This window comes from Fukomys damarensis, unplaced genomic scaffold (assembly GCF_012274545.1).
Source record: "Fukomys damarensis isolate Sample0158 unplaced genomic scaffold, DMR_v1.0_HiC HiC_scaffold_7, whole genome shotgun sequence".
Taxonomy (NCBI): domain Eukaryota; kingdom Metazoa; phylum Chordata; class Mammalia; order Rodentia; family Bathyergidae; genus Fukomys; species Fukomys damarensis.
In genome coordinates, this window is record NW_022900919.1 from 443,438 (window position 1) to 452,544 (window position 9,107).

The 9,107-nt window shown below is 43.0% G+C and overlaps 1 protein-coding gene across 3 annotated transcripts in view; it reads right to left on the reverse strand.

Annotated features, from left to right (window-relative positions):
- Positions 1-1,292, reverse strand: part of LOC104853204 (protein PTHB1) — a 285,577-nt gene extending 284,285 nt beyond the window's left edge. For all 3 annotated transcript variants that reach the window (XM_033761023.1, XM_033761024.1, XM_033761025.1), the window contains exon 1: positions 1,058-1,292. The gene's annotated coding sequence lies outside the window, so the exon portion shown is untranslated. The remainder of the gene's footprint in view (positions 1-1,057) is intronic.
- Positions 1,293-9,107: the final 7,815 nt, after the last annotated feature.

A 9,107-nucleotide genomic window follows, 5' to 3' on the forward strand; every position in this document is an offset into this window, starting at 1 on the left:
TTTTTTTTTTTTTTTTTTTTTTTTTTGCAGTAAGTATTTCAATCAAGAAGCTATACCAGCTGGGCATGCCAGCGCACACCGGTAATCACAGCTGCTCAGGGGATGAGGTAGAAGATCTTAAATTCAAAGAAATCATGGGCAACCCTGTCTCAAGATAAAATAAAAGGGTTGGAACATAACTCAGAGACAGAGCACTTGCCTAGACTGCACAAGGCCCTAGGTTCAATCCCTAGTTCTACCACCATAAAAAAGCAACGTAAACATAAATATAAGCTGTAAATAAAGCACAATTATACATAATGAAAAATCCCTTAAACTCTCATCACTTGTGAACTGCTTTCAGAGCAAAATCTATTGAGTCTCCAAATAACATTCCAGTCTCTTCACCATAAAAAGTAACTCAGCAATCATCCTGTTTACATATTGCTAATACATTACACAGTTCTCTCGTTCTCTTGCTCTCTGGTTCTCTCTCTGAATGCTGGCAGACTTTAGTTACAACCCATAGTTTTCTCTCCAGTTCTGTATGTGTGTGTACATATAAGACGTTTGTACGTGTGAGATACTGTTTCATATTTAAAGTCAAAGATACCAAACAAATCTACAAACTTCTCCAGGCAATGCAAGTCTGCTGCAGAACTTGATTGGGTGCTGATAAAATCAGCTTAGTTCACGTAAACTGCTATGGTCTGCAAAATAAAGAGAAGGGCAGCAGTAATCCTATTGCAGCAAGCATTAGGATGTTAGTGAGGCCTCTACTTAGGCCAGAGGCTCAGAACTCTTGGCTAGCTCCTACATCTGTTGAAAAGTCGCCTGCAGACGTTGTGGCACCGCGGCACGTCTGCCATCAAATTCTTAAAACGCGCCCTTTCGCATGATGCTCGCAGGATCGATACGCTTTGTGCTCGAGGCTTGCTTGTTTTGATGCAAACATTCTTCCTTAAAAGCCACCCCCATTCCCCAAACCACTGCAAGCCTCAGAGGACGGGTATGCGTCTTACATATAAAGCAGGGAAAGGACGACGGTCTCCAAATTTCCTGCACCCGCGATTCTTACCTGACGCGGAGTCGACCTGACTCCACCTCGCCTTCCCGCGGACTCTGTCCACCGACTTCCTGGGAAACGCTGACGGAGAACGGGCGTAGCAGACAAGGGTAACCGAGTGCAGAGAAGCGCACCCCTCAACCTCCCACCCTTTCCCCTCTGGGAGCCGCGCCGCCCCGCAGAGCAGGCGCGAGTCCTCAGAGCCCCTGGTACTGCGGTCACCCGCAGAAACGGACAGGGGAGACCCGGCAAGTACCGCCGTTCACACAAAGAAAGAAAAGGAGGACTCAGGGAAGAGGTGCCGCACCAAGCGCTAGCTGCTGAACAGACGCCTACAGCCACCAAAACCCAAGCAGGCTACACCAGGTTGTCAAGGCGACCGACCGCGGAAGCCACTACGCAAGTCAGGCGCGGGGACGTCCGGGAGTTGTAGTCCACCACAGCGGAGGCAGGAAAGCGGAGACCATTTCAGAGTGGGCTGGCGCTGGAATCTGATTGCTGCTGGGCTGGGGGGTCGTTGGAACCGCTGCCTACTCAACTTCCGCAGAGATAAGTAAGCAGTACAACTCTTCTCGTTCCTAGCAGCACTTCCTCAGCCTCAACTCTGCAGAAGCCCCAGTCAACTCCCAGGGCCACACGCTAACCACGCTCTCTAGTCCGGTCCTCGCTGACAGGGCGTGGGGCGGGGACTACACGGGCTGGTCCACTGACCCCCTAGTCTTGGTTTCCACGGCGCCGCGGGGCGAAGGTGTCCCTGTGCAAAGCAGGGGTTTGTCTGAGCCCTGAGATCGCGATGTGACGGAGCTCTGAGCAGATCTGGTCTACAACTTATTTTCGCCTGTGAACCGGTATTGTGTGATTCCTGACAAACGTTATTCTTTTAACTGTAGTCTATTCAGTATTCTTTTTAGTAATTTTAGGATTTCCTGTATATAAGGTGAGTAAATATTTAGTTTCACCAAATAATGCCAACTTTTTTTCTTTCAAATTCAGTGCAAGTATACCTTGTCACCAATGTTGAAATTTTTCTTTTATGCTTCTTTCTCAATGGATTCCAGTTTGGGCTTTAATTGTACTGCTTTTTTCTACCATTCCACATTCCCAGTAGAAAATATAATTCTAAGTTACTCCATTTTTTTGTTTTTTGGTGCACTAGGGATGGGACCCAGGCCTCACACACAGGCAAGTTCCCTACCACTGAGTTACTTCCCCTAACCCCTTATTGCTGTAATTTTTAAAGATTAAAAAAAATTAATGATAAGAAAATCATTAAATTTTACTATTTCAATATTAAACCACACAACTTTGGTTATAATGAATAAAAATTACTTAAATGGCTAATGATAAGAACTTCAGTAAATTATGATAGGATACTATTTTACCACAAAATTCAAGTTATTGAAATATTTTTACTTAAAATATTTGGAGCTGGGGATGTTGCTCAGTGGTAGAGCACTTGTCTCACATGTGGAGGGCTTGAGTTTGATGTCCAACACTGCAAAAACAAAACAAATACCAAAAAATGTTCATAGTGCAAAGATTGATAAAAAAAAATACAATGAATGTTTAAATCAAAAATTCATTACAGCAGAAAGTACATTGTCATTAATCCCCCTCAGAATATTGCTTCTCAATTTGAATATACTTATGCTTTCTTGCCACTTTCTGAAGAAGTTCTAGAAGTCCTCTCTTATGAGCATCTTTCCAGGTTGATCAAAATTATAGGGAATACTGCTGCCAAGTGCCATCCAGCTGAAAAGAAGGCTTCCAAAAACATGAATTACTGATTGTAGGGTACTGATACATTACTGATTGTAGATATTGAGTGTAGGCTTGGACATGTAGAACTTGAGGTATTTGCAATATGCAAGTTGACACTCAGGATGTATTAGAAAGTGGATTCTCTTCCTTGGGAAAGAGTTCATGGCTGGAGTTATGACTTGGGGATCTCTCATAGATGATAAATGAGCTACCTGAGTGGACAGGGTCAGAGTGTACAGGCTGCAAGAAATGAGATGTGAAATTCAGAACATAGAATTCATTGGAAGGAAGTGTGTGGGGGGGTGTCAAAGCAAGAAGGCTGAAAAGGTCATGTAGTGTGAGACAGGAATACAATCATATTTTATGATATAAGGAATTAGTGGAAAGTTAGGAAGCTCAGACAGTGAGAAAAAAAGAACTCTTCCCAGGACTAGCACTGTAGTAAAGGTACAAGTGTTAAGAGTATTGGAGAAGTGGTGGAAGAAACATCTCAGTCCATTTGAACTTACATAACAACATGCTATGGAGAGAATAATTTGTAAACTGCAAAATTGTATTCCTGACAGTTTTGGAAGCTGGGAAGTCCATGATCAGAGCACCTGCACACTCAGTGTCTATGGCAGCCCTTTCCTTATAGAGCCTTCTGCCTCATGTGTCCTCACAGGGTGGAGAAGCAGACTAGCTCCCTCGTGCTGCTTTGGTAAGAGCCCAGTCCCATTTCTGACAGCAGACCTCTAGGGCCTGATGATGTACTGTAAGATCTAAATTACAAGCCCATGCTAAATATCAAAGGGCCCAGGAGACAGTGCTCTAACCCACTCCCATTGTAGCCATAGCCCCAACCTTTGTTCAAACCCTGGCTATGTGAGGCACATTTATACTGTTTAAAGTCCGGATCCTGATTCACATGTAAGTTAGTGGTTCTACACTATGAAATACATAGAGACCCCAAGTTAATTGTTGAACTGTTTGCTCATCCTGAATGTCTTGGTGGCCTTTGAACCATCCTATAAGTATCTGTTAATCATCAATGTGTGACTGCCAAGTACGTGACTGCTGACCACCAACTCAACTCAGCAGAACTTTGTCCCCTGCCTGCAAGCTTAACATGTTAACCCCTCTTTTTACCCGCCTATAAAGAGGACCTCAGATCCTGAGCTGGGGCCTCTCTGAGCTACTTAGTTCTGAGAGTGCCGTCTGGCCAGACTAATAGAGGTCTGTTTACCATCTAGCCTGGTGTGTTCCTTCCTGGGTTTCTCGTTCTTCGATCGTGCCCCTGGAGCCTCGTTGGGCTATAGGACCCAGAATCGTGGAGGCCTATTTAGCTATTCACGCTCCATGGAGTGTGAGACACTGAGTCTTATACCACAAGTGACTAATAAGTAATAATAAACTATTTCCATGCTCAAGATTATAAAACTGCTATTTGAAATTGAATATAGGCATTGATTAAAGATATATATTTAAAAATTGTGTTTAGTTGAGATTCAAGTGCAGTATTTCTAATTAAACATTTTTTTCAAAAGATTGCTTTTTAATCAAATTATGTAAGTAATGCTATATATATTAAAATGTGGTATACACATGAAATATTTGCAACATTGGAAACCTTGATGAACTACTCAAAATCCAAATGAATACTGCTTTAACAATATCTGTTCACAAGCAATCCTCAAAAGCATCTAGTCTATTTATGTTCTGAAATACAGTATTAGAAAGCACCTTCTCATACTGTTGGTGGGAATGTCATTGTAGTATAATATCTATGGAAATTTGTTCCTTAAAAAATTAAAAATAGAAATTCCATTTGATCCAGCTATACTTTACTGGGTATATTCCCCCAAAATTAAATTAATAATACACTGATACATGCATAACCATGTGTGTAGCAGTAATGCTTATGAAAGTGCAGCTCTGGAAACGGCCTAAATATTCACTCACAGATGAATAGAAAGGAAAAATGGGATGGCCTGAGCAGAGTGGAGCATACTAGGAAGCTGAGGGACATTCATGTTCAGCCTGAGAAGTTTAATGATTGATGAGACTCACTCAGTCTCATAATAAAGGATAAATAACTCTGAGAATGTAGCTCAATGCTAAAACCCTGGGTTTAGTCTCTAGCATTGAAAATAATATGGAGTGTATATATAATGGAATGATATTTGGTCATAAAGGAGAATACAATGATGTCATTTTCCCCAAAATGGATGCATCTGGAACCCATATTATATTAAATAGGATAGACAAAGAAAGTACAATATTACATGATGTATTTTGTATGGGAAATGCAAGATACGGATTAAGTAAAATAAAGGAGAGATGGTAGAAAAAAAGACAGGTATTTTGGAGAGGGTGAATGTAAGACTCAAAGTCTCACTTCCACTGCATGGAACATGAACAGCCAAAAGGCCTCCATGATGCTGAGTCCTATAGCCCAACAATGACTCCAGAGGCAAGACCCAGGGCCTTACTTCCGAAAGCCATGAACAGCCAAAAGGACCTCCACGAGCTGGGACCTATAGCTCAGTGAGGCTCCAGGATCTCAATGGAGGAACAAGAAACCCAAGAAGGAACACACCAGGCTAGATGGTAAACAGACCTTTATTAGTCTGGCCAGATGGCACTCCCAGAGCCAGATAGCTAGCTCAGAGAGGTGCCAGCTCAGGGGCTGAGGTCCTTTTTATAGGAGGGTAACAAGGGGGATTAACATTTTAGGCTTGTAGGCAGGGGACAAAAGTCTGCCGATGTGAGCTGGTGGTCAGCAGCTACGTACTCGGTAGTCACATATTGATGAGTAACAGATACCTATAGAACGTTTCAAAAGTCACCAAGACATTCCGGATGAGTAAACAGTTTGACAGTTAACTTGGGGTCTCTATGTCTAGAACCACTAACTTACACGTTAATCCGGATCCGGACTTCAACCAGTACAAGATTGCCTTACATTCCTAAGCCAGGGTTAGAACAAAGGTTGGGGCTATGGCCACAATGGGAGGGGGTCAGGGCACTTGTTAAGACTTAAAGTCTCACTTCCACTCCACAGAGTGTGAACAGCCGAAAGGGCCTTCACGATGCTGAGCCCTATAGCCCAACGATGGCTCTGGATGCAAGACCCAGGACCTTACCTCTGGGAGCCTTGAACAGCCCAAAGAGCCTCCAAGATGCTGGGACCTATAGCTCAGCAAGGCTCCAGGAGCTCGATGGAGGAACGAGAGTCACCCAGGAAGGAACACACCAGGCTTGTTGGTAAATAGACCTTTATTAGTCTGGCCAGACGGCACTCTCAGAACTGAGCAGCTCAGAGAGGTGCAGCACAGGGGTTAGCACAGTTTTTTAAAGGCAAGGGAAGAGGATTGCAAGCACAGGAGTTGGGCCAGGAGTCGGGGTCGGTTTTCTGCCATCTATCTAAAGGAGTCAGCTGTATGGTGCACCTGGCCTTTCGTCACCAGACCTCAGGCTGTTCTGTTCTAATGAGGCCTTGAGTCGCTATCTTGTTTGCCCGTGCCAGGCTTCCATACACTCTGTTTTAATCTTATCTTGGAGCTGGGCACAAAGAAATGTGTGCTGCTATATGCTGGCTAACTAGGGGTTACATAGCAGTTAGAGTCCCACACACTGTCTCCTAGGCCCTCTGTCATCTAGCATGGACTTGTAATTTGGGTCCTGCATGAAGAGGCTCAGCAGAAGGGACAGGGGTAGAGTCATGGAGGAAAAGGGTTTGAAAAATAATCAACATATAGTGTTGTGCCCAGATTGCGAAGTCCCCAAAGACCACCAAGGAGTCGAGTCCTATGTAAATGCATGAGGAGTTTATTGCAAGCTCAAGCCTGGACTCCCATACTTCACTGATTAAGAGGATCAGAAATGAGAGCCCCGACCCTCTTTTAAGGCCTAACTTTATAGGGTTGGGGAGGCTTGAAATCCTCTCTTTTTCATTGATGTTACCTTTTACTTTTTATTTCTATTTGGTGTTGCTGGGGCACTTGTGAAAGCAGGAAGAAAACTATTTCATGCTGGGGAGGGGGCTAGTTCAGAGAGAGGTCAGTGTGCTCAGGAATGTGGTGGGCTTCTCTTATCTGTACAGAACCTCCTGTCTCTCTTCTCTACAAGTTTTATGGTTCCCTTTTCCAGCCATCCGGCCTTGCCTTTATCTCAACTAAGCAAATTTCTGCTTGAGTTCACCTAGGAATTACATCTTACATGAGATGACTTTCTGTCTTAAAATGGAGTTACTCTGGTCTCTACAATAGTATACTTTTGTACCAATTGTTCACAATGAAAGTAACTGGTATGTATTGCAAAAAGCTGTTTCCAAGCACCATCCAGAACGTACAGTAAATTTATGATCAAACCTTCTTAGAGGACATCAAATCAGATATCCTTCTTGTAAGCCATTAATATAGAGACACTTAAATGTGACTGGTTGTTTTTTTTTTCTTTGACAGAGGTGCAGAGGTTGATAAATGCTGTCAAGATGAATTATGGTATGAACATGGAGAAATGTTTTTTATAACTTGATACAAATCTCCATGTGAAACTGCTTGGTAAAAAATCAGGTGAAAGCTTTGAATGTGGAAGCCCTCTGATAAACCCTTCTTCAGCAACCAGGCTCCACATACTTAACACTGGGCTTAAATCATATGAGCTCCACAGATTTGACCAAAAGCTTGCTGAGTATAACAGACTGATAGGGAAAACTTTAATAGCGAAAATTTAGGAAATATCACAATGTAAACTAACTTCTGCCCCTCACTCTGCTTAGTTCAGAATTAACCAGTACCAGAGACACCTAGTCTCCCACAAAAGTTTGTAAGTGAAAAGAACCATTATTGGCTTTGTTAATCAAACAAGCTCCCTTCCCCCTGGCTGGAGTAGGCAACTGAATGAATCTAAAAGGTAACTTCCCTAACAAAGAATTGCATCCTGGTTGAAATTCAGCTGCCTTGCTATCATGTTTTGGGTATCTGTGGAAATGCAATGTAACCAACTGAGTAAGATCAAAGCTGCAAAACCCTATAAAAGTAAGAGTTGTAGCCCAATGGGTCATTGATCAGGGCACCGCCATTAGGTGTGATAGATCCCCATCGATGGAGTAAACTTTTTTATTTTACTTCCATTCTGCTGCCTCTCTGTGTCTCCTTCCATAACAAGACATGGGAAAACCTCCACTGACTTTCAGTCCTTTCAGAAACGTGAAAAGGCAAATCGTGAAGAAAAACCCTATGGATATAAGCAATGTGGAAACTCCTACTCTGATTACACTAAAGGAAGTAATGCTAGAGAGAAATCCTTTCTTTATAAGCAGGATATAAGAGCCTTCAGTACATCTAACCATGTTCAAATCCAGAAAAGAGACCACAGTAGGGTGAATACCCATATATGTATAAAGTGTGGAAAAGACTTGAATTCTCAACATGGTATTCAGAAACACGAAAGAGCTCACAGGAGGATAGAATCCTGCGTATATAAACAGTGTTGGAAATCCTTAATTAATATTTCATTTACAAATCATGAAAGAACTCACATTGGGGGAAACCCCTACATATATTAGCAGTGTGAGAAAGCTTTCAGCACACAGCATGGTTGTCAAAGGCATGGACAGACTCACATTGTGGAGAAATCCTTTGTATGTAAGCGATGTGAAAAAGCTATCAGCAAACAGAAATATTATCGAAGACATGAACAAACTCACACTGGGGAGAAACCCTGTATACGTGAGCAATGTGGGTATTATACCCAAGTCGCGAAATCCCCAAGAAGACCAACAAGGAGCCTCTTCTGATGCAAACACATGAAGAGTTTATTGCAGGCTCAAGCCTGGACCTCCAGTGGCACCCTCACAGCGGCTTCCAACTGAAGGCACCGACTCACTTTCAAACAAGATTATATAGGAGTGGGGAGGCTTTCTCTTTTTATTGGTGCTGTTTTTAACTTTTCATTACTAAGGGTTATTATCGGGACACTTAGGGGAAATGCCTCATTCCCATGTGGGATCTCATACCTGAAGGATTTCCAGAGACGCTCGACAACTAGGCCATGCACACACCTAGAGGTCCTACAGGAGACTTTACTGGGGAGCAGCAGCAGGGCGGGAGAGCGGGTAGAAAAGGAGAAAAACAAAGAAAGGAAGGTCGTTTTATCAGCTTTGGGCTGGGCTATTGCTTATTTATGAGGAGTGGGTTACCTTTAACCTATCACAGGCCAGGTTGTCCTTTATGGGTTTGGTCCTGCAGAAATAGGTTTAACCTCTCCAGATTGCTGTGGCCTTGGGCTGGGGAAGGGAAACTACAGATAAGAACAT